This window comes from Octopus sinensis, unplaced genomic scaffold (genome assembly GCF_006345805.1).
Source record: "Octopus sinensis unplaced genomic scaffold, ASM634580v1 Contig19321, whole genome shotgun sequence".
Classification (NCBI taxonomy): domain Eukaryota; kingdom Metazoa; phylum Mollusca; class Cephalopoda; order Octopoda; family Octopodidae; genus Octopus; species Octopus sinensis.
Window position 1 is genome coordinate 247,990 of NW_021836291.1, and position 16,242 is coordinate 264,231.

Here is a 16,242-nt window from a genome sequence, read left to right on the forward strand (position 1 = left end):
CTGGCACAAAAGGGATCTTAATCCGAATAACGTTTTTTGGTCCTGTAAAAGTGGTATTAATAATAAGAATTTCAAAGAAATATTCCCCCAATGATTAGAGGTTTTTGATAGAATATTAATTATTTGAAAAATTTATTCGATATTTTGATAATGGAATTTTTATATTAACTGAATGCTATGTTTACTGAAAGATTGCGATTTATTTTGCGAAGGGAAAATTGACATCTAAAAAAGTGAAGGAAACATAAAGGAGTAGCTAAATGCTTGTATTTGCAGCTGTGGAATAATTTGGAATCGGAAAGGCCAAAAAGCTCAAAATTAATTTAGTCCAAACTCTTGCGGCCAATGAGTTTGTCTGAATAAAAAAATAAAATAATCAGAGTTTTAATTTCCTAGACTTTTTTTTTTATTTTACAAACGAAAAGAGTTAAAATGCGCAGCGGATCGACTGGCAATTCCCGCGCATGATGGCCAATGAGATCCTTTGAAAGAGTCTGATCGACTCGTTGGGATCTTTCGTGGCAACCACGAGCTTAGATCCAAGGCGGCGGAGAAACGATAGCGTCTGCGGGCCGATGACTCCAGAGGTTTCCACCGCGACTGCAGTGAATTGGTGATTCTTTGCCAGGACCCGGTACTTCTTCTGTTTTGTTAGTTCCGCCTGCTTTGCAACTGAGCCCGGTTCCGCAGCGGAGGCAATTAGATTCTTGGCGGAGAAAGTGTCGGAGCAGGTGGCGTCCCAGATAAGAGAAGGTCCCTAGATTTTAGCAAATTCGGGTAATGCAGAAAATGTGCGGTTGTGGAAGAGAAGGAAAAAAAATGCTATGCGGCCGCAAACCCGAAAAGCTTGCGCACCCCTCTAGAGTCTAGACAATGAACCCGAAATGGAGATCGTTGCTAAAAGTTTGCATGACTTCTCGCATGGAGGAGTTAACAAAATTGAATATGAATGTCGACAACGATATTTCCCAGTTAAAATGAGATTATTCGAAAAGTCATTCGAAACTGTGAAATTTGTAAATTTGCGCGACCCTTAAAAGTTTTAATTTTTCTAAATCCTAGATTGGGAATATAAATAACCATGTCTTTGCATCTTGCCCAAATGAAAGATTTCAGATAGATCTTATAGATCTGAAAAGTTTTTCTACTATAAATAAAAATTTTAAATGGATTTTAACGGTCATTGACGTATATAGCAGGTTAGTTTTTTTTAACAATTTTTATAGATTTGCATTTGCGAGGCCGCGCTACACTGAGTCCTCAAATGAAGTTTGTGAAAACCTCAGATCATTATTTTTCTTAAATGGTCCGTGTCAATTTCTTCAGTCCGATAATGGGACTGAATTCAAGAATCGTGAAATGACCAATCTATTTGAGGAATTCAATATCAAACGAATTCACGGAAGGCCAAACAATCCCCGCTCACAAGGGATTGTCGAAAGCTTCAACCAGTCAATTACAAGAAAAATGGCAAAAATGATCGACAATGATAATAAAAAGTGGCTGGAAAAATTAGAAAATGCAGTGTACAGTTATAACATTTGTGTCCACTCATCTTCTAATGAGAGCCCTTTTGAAAGATACCGGGGAATAAGTGGAATAAATACAATATTTTATGGTTGTAATTATAAAATTATTCCTTAGATAATTCAAGTAATGATTTGTTGAGTCCTGATCAAGTCGATGATGCAAACAATTGTCCGAGTCCAATTGAAAATTCATGTAATTTGAATTTCTATATGTAGATGATTGTAATTATTCGTTTACAAGTCCAAAAAGATTTCAGTTCGAAATCAACCCCATTGATCCTAATTCTAATTATTATTTTATCATATCTGGGACGCCACCATCCATTCTTTTTCCAACATACAAACAACATTGATTTTTATCACTATATTTTATTTATTTATTTATTTATTTACCCCCGGCCCCTTCAATTGAAGGAAGCCGGTGGCTAACAAGAACGTTAGGGCCAATGTCGGACGCTCCCAAAGATCCCCGATCGTGATCCGGTGTTCCGAGGAAGTAGAAGGCGGGCCTGGACAGGAGAAAAGGTCGTTGAGGGAATAGGAAGGGGTTATTTCACCAAGACCGATTTTTATGCGATAATCGTGTAGGCCAGTATGGTGGCCACAGCGGAGACGAGCCAAGTTCACTCGGGCTTCTCTTGAGAGGGAGGATTCGATCTTATTAATTGGCGGCGGAAGGCGTCCCAGAAGCTTGTTTATTCCAAGACATCTGATTGCCCTCGTAGCCACCAGGTCGTGAATCCCCTTCTGGTTAATGTCCGGAGGGGATCGTATAAGCTTGCGGACTTTGTCCGCGAGGGTCGGAACTATTCTCCTGTTGTTAGTGGAGTGCCAGAGGAAGTAGCCAGGGTGATTTAGGGTTCGGCATTTGTCAAGAAATTGCAGCCCGAGCATTTCAAAATGGTCACTGATTGGAAGGATTTTCGATTCCCAATGTAGGTGGTCGGTAGGTGTCGTTTTTAGACAGCCGGTAATAATTCGTAATGCTGAGTTTTGAGTTCTCTGAAGTTTTTCAAGGTTTGTATTAGATAAGCAGGAACCCCAAGCAGGGATGGCGTAGTTCATAGTTGTTCTAATAAACTGCTTGTATACAGTTGTTAGACTTTCCTTATCCTGCCCAAATGAAGTCCCCGCAATAGCTCGGAGCACATTGAGTTTTTTCTGGGATTTTCCACAGATATATGAAACATGTTTCGAGAAGGACAAACAGCAATCAAATATCAGACCCAAGATTTTGGGGGATTTTTCAACTGGGAGTGGAGTGTTGTCTAGGAATAGTTTAGGCTCTAAGTTGAACTGACGGCGGTCAGTTGTGAATAGCGTAACAGATGATTTGGAAGGAGAAGGTTGAAGAAGATTGCATTTCAGCCAGGACGAAAGAGTGTTCATGTGTTCCTGCAGAAATCCAGAAGCGGTGATTATGTTTTGGTGGCGGGAGGCAAAAATTAAGTCATCAGCGTAGGAGAGAAGTAGAGTATTATTGTTCGTCGGGATATTTGACAGATGTAAGTTAAATAAGGCAGGTGAAAGGACCGAGCCTTGGGGAACTCCGTTAGGCAAGTATTTGTAGCGTGAGTAAGAAGACATGATTGTGGTGCGACCAAGACGCCCAGAGAGAAAAGAGAGTAGCCATGACTTTATTTGGTGGGGGAATTCCGTATCGGTTATTTTCCTACACAGAACGTGTCTTGACGTTCTGTCAAATGCCTTTTCAATGTCGATGGATGCAATAATTGTTCTTTGAGGTGGCTTATGATTGTTAAACCCATCCGCAATGAATTGTGTCAGTTTTGAAAGATGGGTGGAAGTGGAATGCAAAGAACGAAAGCCATGTTGAGATTCAGCAAATGGGAGGAAAGGTTTTATGATGCTCAATACAACTCGCTCTGTTATTTTTGAAACCACTGAGATCAAAGAGATAGGTCGAAAAGAGGAGGGGTCAGAGGTATCACGATTTGGCTTTGGGATAGGGATGATGGTAGATTTCTTCCAAAGCATAGGAACCAGACCATGGTTGATCGAGTATTCGATTAAATTGGTCAGAGCCAGAAAGCCATTAGGACCCAGATTTTTTAGGTGGTGGATGGCAAGGCCATCAGGACCTCTGGCGTTAGAATTCCGCGAGTTAACAACAAGTTGCCTGGTAAATGATTCTGGGATGTTAATATAGTCAGTAGAATTGTCATTTGACTTATAATGTGTACGACTACCAACGCCACAATCCTATTCTAATCAAAATAAACCATCACCCTGTAAAGAAGAGAATTACGAAGACCTACATTAACTACAAACGGAAATGGGACTCGTTCAGGAGTGAAACTGAACGTATATTCAGTAATTTTTCTTGCTCTCCACTCAATCATTTGACGCTGCCGTTGCTTTCTTACTAGTACACTTCTTTCTGCGGACAAAAAATTTATTCCCCGCGGCTTCATCCGAAATCACGGCCTCCACTTCCCCCACCTATCATTGAACTATTCAAAAAACGAAGGAGGATCAAATCGACGACTTCTATCAATGGAAATGGAGAATCTCTAGCAGAAATACAACAAAAATTGACGAATAATCAAGAAACATAAAACTGACGAATGGAATGATTTTATCACTTCAATAACCCCAAATACTGGATCCCGTGCTTTCTGGAGAACCCTCAAGAAAATTCACACGGGCAAACATGTCCCCTCTCACATGCCACCGGTATCTCGACCAAAAATCTGTCCTATCTTTCCAGGATCAAGCCAACATCTTAATTCGCCATTATGCAAAAATCAGTCACCTTCCTACCCCAAAGGATCTCCGTTTCGTAAGAAAATCACATTATAAGTCAAATCACTATATTTATGATTCATCATCCCATTTTTTTCCAACATACAAACAGAAAAAATTTAAAATAATATATACATTATTTGTTTACACTTTTATTAAAAATAATTATATATAATTGATTAAATAAAAGGAATTTAAAAACCACGTGAAATTTAATGTTTTGTTGATGAAACAAATCAAAGTCAAAAATCCTAAAAATAAAGGCGTGTCAAGATCTAAGAGAAAAAAGATTGGAAAATTATTCCAAAAACACATGTATTTCAGATTTAACATTTCAGCCCCCTTCGTACGAATAAAGATTGGGAAAAAATTTATTCCGACAAGTCACTCTACGGTAAAAATGAGACCAGGCCACTGTTACCAACAAAAGTTGGCACAAAACTTTTTCAACGATTTATCCAAGTGGAGATTCCTGAAGAAAAGAAACCCAAATCAAAAATCCATACAAAAGAGAATAAAAACACTCAAAACATTTCCAAACTCCAAGATTTCAGTTTTGAAGAATTTAAGTCATATTTAACCCACGTGGAAACTCTCGTCATCTCATTTCCAATAGAAAATGTTAAATTCATTTAAATTCAAAATAGATTTTAAAATTTTCACAATTTTTGGATTTTCTGAACTCTTATCCACTCGACGGTGAAAAAATGGAAGCCACTGTCAACTCACTTTATGAAGTCTTGGTTGATCTCACTCCGGGGTACCAGTATAAGCCCACCATCCACAAGAATCAGACTCGGGTCTTATAATTTCTCGTATTTAGTCAGCTTAAAAAAGAGACACTATCACAGTGTCGATACGAATCTGATTTTTTGTCGATTTACAAAAGATTTGTGGATTTTCTCATAAAAATGTCAAGTCTCACAACAGATGACAAATCGTCGGTTTTTTGTTTAACAAAATTGTCTGAATTGATGCTTTCAAATGGACATTTCAACTTTTTTGAGACCGTCGTTGAGTTTTTTGTTCGAGTTCTTTCTTTTAAAGACGAGGTACTTGATTTTTATATTTTTACTACCAGAAAAATCACATTGCATATAATGCGTTGGCTAAACTGCTGATGGAAGATCAGTTAGGAGAAATTAGTCTTAAAGTCGTTTCCGTCGTCTCCGCGATTTCAAAAAACGCGGGAGTTTTTTGCAAGGAGGTTTGATGCTGTTTTATTGGTGGAGATGGTGACTATTTTATTCCATGTCAAGATTGATGAAGAACTCAGTCTTCGTGCTTTGGATACTCTGAAAGGAGCCGATGAGTGTGTTGATAGAAGAAGTATGTCTAGAAAAGAGCGGAAAGTTGTCGGTTTCAATTCATATTTAGGAAAATCGAGAATTTCGTATTTTGGAAAAGGAAATGCGTCATACGGAAATAAAAGAGAACCGAGAAAGAATTTCCGAATTAGTATTTATTGTTAAATCAGTCAAAGCAAGCAAAAATATTGCAACAGATTTTCTACGTTCTTTTTAGAATTGTCCGAAAAGAGCGGGTTGAGGCTGATTTACTCTCTGCCGTGCTATCAGGTCTTTCCAGGTTTTTCTAAAGCATTGAAAGCTTAGATTTGCTGGTTACATAAATATTGAGATGGTCCATGATTTGCTGCAGCATTTTAAAAAAATGTTAAATGAGGTTGATTGAGATGATGATCTCAGAATGAATTGAGTGATTTAGACAAAATAAATATAGTGCGGACTGCCTTTGTGATCACAGCTGGCGGGGAGGTTTCACTCAGTATAGAACAAAATACATTCCTCCGTGGGCTTAACGAATCTATCCAGTCCGTTTTGGGTTGTTTGTTTGGCAATATTCGCAGGATCTAACGAGGATGTAAAATGTTTGATTGACTGTCTTCAAGTCGTTGTCTCTCGTTGTTGCGGACAGTTAAATAGTACTCATATTGAGGGGATATTGGGGAGATTAATATCCACCTGCATGTACTCTTCTCCTTCTGTAGTTTTGACTTATTTTGACATTGCGAAAAAATTTATAATGGTTTGAGTTGTCTGTGGATTATTGTAGAGAGGGGGAAGGGGAGTTATGAGAAGACTAATGGGAGAGGCTGTTTATAGTTATACAAATGATTGCTCACTCGAAGGGGTTCTCTGGCAGTTCTCTTTTTTGAAAGTAGACTGGGTTTGAATGAGTTTAGAAACATTTTGCAGTTGATGTCTGTGATGGAGTTGATGGAATTTTATCTTTGATTGATGGAAAAGTGCATCCTGCGAATTTCAGAAATAACACTGTTGTCAAATCTGCTGGTTTGGACGAGGATTGTGAATTGATGATGAGGGGTGTGGAGAAACCTTTTCCAGTATCTCGAGTTTTAATTTCATGGTACATTTTCTAGGCAAAGTGGAATGGTTTTATGTCGGAGGAGTTTTCTCGTTATTATCGTGATATTCAATAATATTTTGAATAAATTATTTTTTTTGTCATTCAAGCTTTAGAAAAATATCGATTATCAGTTAATTATTCATCTTCTTGTAGTATTGATTATTATCGCTAATCGGTTGTATTTTAAAAGTAAAAGATACTTTTAATAACAGTTCTTAAGATTAGTTAAAATTTGAGACTTTTTATGCATTCGAGCATCAACAAAAATTTTTTTCTTTTAATTTTTGACATTGCGAAATTGGGTCAATTTATGTATTATAGCAATAAACTGAATATTCAAGAATTTGGACAATTTATTTTTTAGGTTACTTCAACTTCGATAGTGATCTCATAACATTTGATTAAAGTGCTCAATTATTTCCCCTAAAATATTTTTATTCCTTAAAATAACCTGTGATTTAAGATTATTAGATCTGTAGCAGAATTGTTAAATTATGGACTTTTCGAAAATCAGGATGTCTGTATTTTTTAATTCTGTAGAATCTCAGAAGGACTATTGAGATAAAAAAAGGTACTTTTGCATTTCATCCTGCACGAAAATAGCCACTAAATGAATTAAGGAAAATTTTTATAAATATTATATAGAAAATTTAAAAATTGAACTATGCCGATTTTGTAAATTTTATTCTAATTTTTTTTAAAAAAGTGGTGTCAAAACAATACCGACAAAATTAAATCTGAGCTATTTACGACCACCTGTCTAAAAAGACACAGTTGTTCGTTAATAAAGATGCTTAACATCATCCCCTCAGTGAAAAAATCTTTATTACACAAAAAAGGTCAGCTGGTAGTACGCATGTATGGCCGCTCCATTCCAGTTGACTCCGACACCATAAAATACTGTGTCTGTCGAAACTCCACATGTACATAAAGCGAATACATGACTGTAAGGTCACTTTCGTGCCTTCGAGCCACGTACCTAAAAATAAAGTACTCTCTTGTACCGTTTCTAATAGAACATTAATTCATTTAGTGGCTATTTTCGTGCAGGATGAAATGCAAAAGTACCAAAAAAAAGGGGCTCGAGATTTTTAGAAACCTCAAATTTATTTATTAGTGACCTAGCAAAAGCAAAACTAAGATAATTATGATCATAAAACCGATTATAGACGTCAATAACAAATAAAATCAATTTTTATTCTCCGTTAACTCTTTCAAATCTTTTCAGATCAATAAGGTCAATTTAAAATCGCTCATTTGGACCAAAGCGAAAAACATGATTGGTTTTATCTACGTTTTAAGCCATTAAAAAACTTAACTTGAAGTAGAAGTAAAAACTTGCAGACATCGCAATGCCGAGGATAAAAGATTTTAATTTATTTGACCCCTTCATGAGATATTAGAGGGAAAGAAAAAGCATAGGTCTTTCCATTTTTGACAGACAGACCAAGGGAATTACTAATTTTTAATTTTAATTTTCAAATAAAGCCTTTAGATTAAAAAAGATTAATACTTATCCTTTTTGGCAAAAATGGGAGATCCTTCAGCCAATCGTAAAAAGCAAGCTGCCCATGTCACATATTGTGCTAAATTGTTTTCTGTATAGCTGGTAAATGAACAAAGAATACTAATTTCATTATATACAAAAGTGGAGACCTTCATCACCTAAGTGCCTTTTAGTCTTAGAATAATATTTTCTTCAACTATCAAATGTAAACTACTTTTTAAGAGCAAAAAAATCTTTGGTTTTTTTGGAATTGAATAGATACTTTCTGAAGTTCAGCATTTCAGGGTAGTGAAAGGGGGTTCCAGAAATCTGATTTTATGTCAAAATATTTTAAACCCTTTTGAGATATTTGCACATTAAGCTCGTAAAAAGTCAAATGATTGCTCTCAATATCATCAAGATAAACATGTTTGCAAATCTCACCAATTTTTATTCTTTTAATGTCGACAACATAGAAATGGCTTTTGAGTATGAAAAATTACTATCTGAGATTCAGCACGTATCTAGCATCCATTATTTTTTTGATTTGCTTTGTCTCCCAAATTCTCCTTATATATCTAGTTCCTTCGACTAGTCCATTTCAGATAAGACTGAATGTATTTGTAGATTTTCTCTTTTTCTGTAGAAATTTCATGATCAAACAGTCAAGGATATGATCATTCAGACTAAGCTTAAAAGCTAGTTTAAGCGTGACAGTGACTCTGTTCAGATTTTAAGACGATATTCTGATATTGCTTAAATTACTATCAGGCTTCTAGTCCAAGTAAAAGACTTGAAAAGATAACTGTTCTTCCTTTTCTCAAAAATGTCGAGCTGATAATTTGAAATCCAGGTACCGGATTTACGACAAAAAGTGCGTTTTAATATGTCTCAGGCGCTAAGCATTACCGAGCACTACGAATTACTCGAATGGACTTTGAAAAAATCAAAAAAATACTTGAAAGTTTATTTTTTTCAAATTAATATACTTAATTTGATCAAACACAAAAACAAAGTTATTAACAAGAGGTTTATTGTTACAAAAGATAGTGGATACAAATTTAAGCACCAGTAGTACACATTTTTCGTGACACGTGGTATTTTGTCTCTCAGATTCACGCCAAAGGTTATCTTAAATGGTATTCTGTTCATTTTCTTCAGTAATTTTATGATTCTTGCTTTTGAGGGGGACAAGATTCACTATTCCAACCCATACATCAGCACTGGAAAAATAGCTCTTGCTCGGAAAATAAATAGCATAGTTTCCGGGGGTAAGCGAAATTTGATTAGGCACATGATCATTTGTGTACACCGTTGGGGATAATTTCCTGCTTATTTTCTGAAAATTGGACTCACAGGTACAGAAATATGGTAAGGTTTTTGCCTTTCTTTCTACTCTAGTGAGCATGCACTTCTATATTGACAGAGTCAAGTAATTTAGTTTCATTTCCGACCTCGTGGGGAGGGCTGCCTCGTCCCTAATAAGAGTGTAATTGGCATAAATAAGCACGTTCGTTGAGATACACACAGGTTTTAGGAAGTCAGCTATATACACGTTAAACAATAATGGGCTGAGGACTGAGCCCGGGTGGTAATCCTCTTCTTTAAAAAAAGGCTCTCGAATCTGGGCCAAGATAGTTGAAAAAAGAGATCCTCTGACTCAAAAAACTCATTAGCCATTCAATTTCATAATTTATAAGATTTTTCAGGAAGACGGAGTGACAGACACTGTCAAAAGCTTTCGAGACATCCAAACAGATAATACAGAATCCCGTGCCTTGGATACTATGGAATTCAGTTGATAGATAAAGAAACCAAAGGGCCGAGTCTCAGAATCAGTAATCGGGCAACGTCTCAATATGCTTGTGTAGTTTGCTGAAGGTGGCTCCGGTAAAGAGGCAAATGAATCTGGTCCAGAACAGTTTCGAGTTGATTGCGGAGAAGTTTGTTAGTTTCCTCTTGACTGGACAGGTTCAAAACCCAGTATGTATTACTTTTTAACATCTCTCAAAATTGAAATGAATGGTTTAAAAAACTCATGAAACGTTGATACTCATGAAACGTTGATACAATTGAAAACCCTTTCATAGATTACTATTTTTTTCCAAATTGATTAAACTGATATAGATGATACAATTGAATCAATAAACAAACAATTTAATTACACTAAAGTTTAAGAGTATAATTTAATAAAAAGACTCTTTTTCTTTTATGAGTGTATTCATGAGGATCCACCCAATTACTATCTTCTTTTCGACAGCCGGACTCGCAATTTTGTGAACATATTTAGTTTCGCGCTTTTCCAATCAATCTGTGGAAAATATTATTTTCTCAATTCGAGTTCTGATCCTATGTTAATGTTTGACGGTAATACTTTCAATTGTCTTCTTTAGTACTAATCATTGAATATATTCCTCATTTGGCACATCAATCGATAATGCATTCACATGGTTTTTGAAGCATTTCGAAACAATTCCACTCCATGTCAAACCAAATCGAACAATTTTTTCAGGAACATTGCATAAAATTTCCAATTCACTATCTAGCAAGTCATACTTGTATTGTTTTTCTACCTCAGTCTGTATGAGTGCTTCCTATGACGTGATCCAAACTTATATAATCACGATCTCCATCTTGAGAGTTTGAACTTTTTTATATCATACATTCTAAATAAATAAAGATTTATGCATCTAACAACTTTGTTATGTCTTCTCATGTAATCACTGGTTAGCATTCGGTTCCTCGTGTGGCCAGATGATCAACGGATTTCTTGGTCTTTTGTTACAGTCCTTCAGTTATGGTATATTAATAATTTAAAGTCAGAATTAAAAAAATATAATAAAAAAGGTTCCACCGAGATTCGAACTCGGGTTGCCGGATTCAAAGTCCGGAGTGATAACCGCTACACTATGGAACCTTTTCCCTAACTAGTTCTCCATTTTATAGGACGTGACACACCTGTTATTTACACATTGTTTTCTAAACATATGACAAATGAGCATTCGAGCGTCGTTGGAATGCCCACAATTTTCGCACGTGTTCCCTTTTCGGTCAAAGAACAAAGCATAGTGGAAGTCGACTGCCTTTGCTTGGTTGTCTAAAAGTGTGGTGCATTGATCATTTCTTATGACACAGTGTACTCTGTAAAACCACATCTGATATGAAAACTGTTCATATTCTATTGCCACACTGAGTGCCGGGGAGACGATTTTGGTTGGGAAGCCAGAATAGGTTTGTGCTAGTGCAGTGTTCTGGGAGGTCGCACTCGTTCTGGGTGGGGCGACAGATTTCGTCTCTGTTTGATCGAGTGGAACAAGACCGGCCATGTAGGAAGGTCATCGCACTCGGCAGTGCTGCATATGGCATTGGGTCAGAGGATTACAACAAACATTTTCAGAGTGTTCGGCCAGTCAGCAGTCGCAGTCTTCTCCTTATCGACCACATAATTGCCACACAAGGTGATCTTTGGAAGATTGACAAGACACTCTCTCCGTTTAAACGGGAGATTGCGGAGGTGCTTGGCTGACCATGCGACAAAGTGGACCTTGGTAAGTTGTAAGGAAAGTGACTTGATTTGATAGTCCATGATACAGTTATAAAGATGGTGAGGCAGTCAGAGAGTGTGTCCAATCTCATATGCTAAGGCAATGACGTTTTAATAGTCATAGTTCAAGTAATGTGGGGGATAATTGTAAGGATATTTGATTGATGTAGATGATACTGTTCAACTCGTATGTACTGTTTTTGTAGGTCTGACCCTTCACTAAATTATCAGGTTCGTGTCTTTTTTCTATTTTTAATGACCAACGATAAATAGAAGAGAATGTCAACCACGTCTTTCTTTGGGCGAGGGATTTGAGTATTTGTGTCCTGTCCATTCTGTTGTAGGCATGTAGTTTGTTGAATGCATTTATATTGCCAAGGACAGTGAAAATATGGTGTTGCATGAAGAGAGTGGCCACACAGTTGACGATTCACTTAATCCTGTCTTGAAGGGCTATTTTTAGTTTTCAGAGTATCGAATTCTAGAAGATGCTTTAAAAATAAATTTCGGAAAGTTTTTTCTAGGCAAGTTGGAAATCAATATAGACGTGTAAAAAAGGGTGATAATTTTATAATAATTAATGAAATGTATTTTATAAATTTTGAATAATAAATTCTTGTTTGAAAATAATCGATGATTAAAATTTAAAGATTTCTCGAAAGTAAATTACAAACAGTTTATTTCCCCTGTCATTTAATAAACGCAATTACTGATTTAGTCGTAAGCAATCGTTTTGATTAGAACACATTTAAATATTACTGAAGCCACAGCAGTACGTCGGCACCATAAATGGTAAACGTCGGATTCCTTGAAAGTGATTTTGTTGCATATCTTCAGATTTATTTTATTTAATTCCAATCCATCGAATCGTTAGGCCCATAATTTTTGAACGTTTCGTGAATTAATTGTACTAGAATTATAAATTTTGTTTCCTCGTCGTAGAACGTTCTTTAAGAAAATTTAGAAAACTAACATTTAGCCTTCAAAATGCAAAAAATAAATATTTGTTTTGTTGCCCAAAAAGGGTGACAGCAAAGTACAAATTACCGTTTAATTTCTCTCATACCTTTGTTAGCAAAATACTCCTGAAGATAATAAAACAACGTTTATCTCCAATTTCAGAAAGGATTTTATCTATTTATCAAACTGGTTTTAGACGTGGTCGTGGAACGCGAAACCACATCTCCAGCCTCCGATGGATTATGGAAAAATCGCGTGAATCTCAGAAGTATCTTTACATATGTTTCACTTACTATCTCAATGCTTTTGATTGCGTACTTCACAATAAACTGATCTGTGCTGGAAGAATTTGGAATTCCTCGTCATTTCATATGAATAATTAAATATCTTTATACAAAGCAAAATAAGCTTTTGTGGACTCCTTATGGGGACACAAATTGTTTCATTATTGGGAAGGGTGCTAGACAAAGCTGTATTTGATCTCCCCTTCTGTCTAATATTTACACTGAGAAAATTATGGAGGAGTTAAATTGTGAAAATAATATTGGAAAAAAATTAAGTGGACTAAGAATAAATAATCTTTGTTATGAAGATGATACCACGTTGCCTTCGGAAACAGAAGATGATTTGAGACTATTGAGAGTAAAGGAGAAAAGAGCCACATTTGGTTTTTTTCTAAATGTGGAAAAAACAAAATAATGGCAACTTCACTATCTAGAAAAATGAGAGTTGTTGTCAATACCGAAGAAATACAATGTGCTGAAAGCAATATATTTCTGGGTAGTCTGATAACTAGAGATGGTGGTTATGTTTTGGAAATCAATAGACAGATGATATTATCCAGAAGTACAATGATAAAACTGAATAGCAAGAATGTCTGGAGTAACGAGGATGTCTGTCTCAGGAAAAGGACTTTTCAACGCGATTGTGTTCCCAGTCATCCTCTATGGTTTGTGAATTGTTAAAATTGTCCGAAGCAGATAGAAGAGAATGGATGCATTAGACAATTACGTACAAATTTGCGCTAACGTATGGATGTTTGACAATTTATTAAATTTAGGGTTTTCCATGATTTTTAAAATTGTACATTTATTATTTTTTGAAAAACTTTATTACAGAAAAAAGAAGAGAAAATAAAATGAAAAAGTAAATTCTCTCTGAGGAAAATAAGCATTGACTACGACAGATTACATCTATCACATACCATTTTATTTCTTCCAGGCACTGGTGTGATGTTTCTGTTTCAAAAACAAACAGTAAGAGCATTTCTGACTATCAAGTATGCATTATTTACACGGAGAGAATTACCGACTGTTGAATGATAGTTCATTTTCGACTGTCGTAGACGGGCTCTGTTTTGGATAAAAATAATAAAATTACAGAGGCTTGTTCTACTACAAAAAATATTGGCAAACATGTAAAAAATATTCTTCTATAGACTGTCAAGTAAATTGAACTTTTTAATTTATAGATTGAATGCAAGTGCAAAGCTGCATTTTTTGGCTGTGTGTATTTTCCTTTAAAGTATGTAATATTATTTTGTAAATTGATAAAATTTAGAATTCATGTTGAATGAAATTGACATCAAATTGTTGTTTTTAATGATTTTTCGATTTAATTATTAGATTTTGAAAATTGTATTTTGTTAATGTTAAAAATTTTAGAAATTCATCAAGTTATTATTATTTTTCTTGGTAATAAATATTATATATTTGTTTTTATATTGAATATTAAGTAATCAAATTACAAGTAATATTATGTCACAGAAAGTATTTAAATATGGTCTGAGTTATTTTATAACAAATTTCGTGCTACAATAGAATGATTTATGCAATAGAATGTTTACAAATATTTTTTTTATAAACAGCATCAACAAAAATGTACAGATATTTAAAAAACATACTCAAATTATACCAGTTCTAACATTCTGATGACATCTAACATAAATGAACAAGAGAATAAATTTTAAACTAATAATCATTACTTTTAATTTTTTATTTGATGTAAATATTTCCTATTCTGTTGTTGTGGTATGTGTATAAAATTAACGAATCTTCTCTTCTAACGGAAAAAGGAGTTGATTTTTTCCATAATTTTGATCCCTGAATTAATTCTAAAATCGTTACGGGGAGGTATTGTATTGCCGATGTATAATGTGAGAATTTTTGTATTTAAAGTAATTTTGATATTTTATGTTTTTTTTGTATAAAATTAATGAATCTTCTATTTTACCGGAGACATTTGATTTATGAATTAATTGTAAAATCGTTACGGGGAGGTATTGTATTCCGATGTAAATGTGAGAATTTTTTTATTTAAAGTAATTTTGATATTTTATGTTTATGTGTTTTTTTTGTATAAAATTAACGAATCTTCTCTTTTATCGGAGAAATTTGAAGAATTTTTTTGTTTAAAGTAATTTTAACTGGATCAATTACTATAATTAAGTGATTCAAATTAAATAATTTATAAATAATTTTTATGACTTAATCAATCAAGTTATTTTGTTTAGTGAGTAAAATAAATACAAAAAACGAATTGCATTTTGTCACCATTTAAATCAAACCAGATTTTGGACACCATTTTGAACTGCTTTTCAAGATACGGAAGGAAGATTTCATATTTATGCAAATTCTCCCTTAAGTTCTGAACGTTTCGTAAAATTTCTGACGACTGATTACAAATTTCCGTTTGACAAATTTTTTGACATTCATGAAGTCTTTTTCAGTGCATCTTGGGGTTTTTGTGTGTGATTGACTTAATAAAAGACTTAGCAAAGAGAAAAATCAAGAAAGCATTTGTTATTTTTCCAATGATGTGTGCATGTACGTTTTCAAGAAGTCAAGGAAAACGAAACCTATGGGCCTTCCTGCAAATCAAAATAGTTTAAAAAAGACAGGACCGTCGCCTGTGGGACTTCATAATGCCATAAGAGCTAATGGTGTTAAAGAAGATCTTGTTGGTGATGTTGCCAAAACTAACTTGCATTCTCTTTCTGCAATCATCGGAAATGTCAATGGTGTCTCTGAAGGCGAATGGGTGTCTCAGATTGTCCTTGACAAAAGATGATCCGCCCCAAGATATTAATCAAATTACCGATATTCTATATGCTGCATAGTTTGCTTATTTGGCCTTAACTACGAGAGCCAGATCACAGAGCACATGGTTGGAAAACACGGAAAGAAAAATCTCTAAATTAGCAGATGAAATTGACACAGTTCGTTTCTTCTCCAGACAAACCTTGCCTCAGGCAGAAAAGCAAAAGGCAATGAATGTTCTCTGCCGCTACGGATATAAGAAGTCTAAGAAGGGGGAGCTAACCAGAATTGAGACTCTATTGAATGATCTAATTAGAATAAAAAAGAAACAGATATCTATCCATTCCTCGAGGAAGGATTTCCGGAAAGACAATGCGTGTTTTGAATTAAATCGCAGAAGATTTTATCGAAATTTATCTTCGAGCAATGAAGCCACCCTATATGGGTTTGGTGATGGTGATTGCTTGTCATTTTGGGAAGATGTCTGGAGCAAGAAAAATATGGGGCCGTAGTTAATGATTTTGTGGGTTT

General features: G+C 35.0%; 1 non-coding gene across 1 annotated transcript; it reads right to left on the reverse strand.

The window, feature by feature from the left end:
* Positions 1 to 11,014: 11,014 nt before the first annotated feature.
* Trnaq-uug lies at positions 11,015 to 11,086 on the reverse strand. The gene has a single exon. It is a non-coding gene; the product is annotated as a tRNA-Gln (tRNA).
* Between the last annotated feature and the right edge of the window lie 5,156 nt (positions 11,087 to 16,242).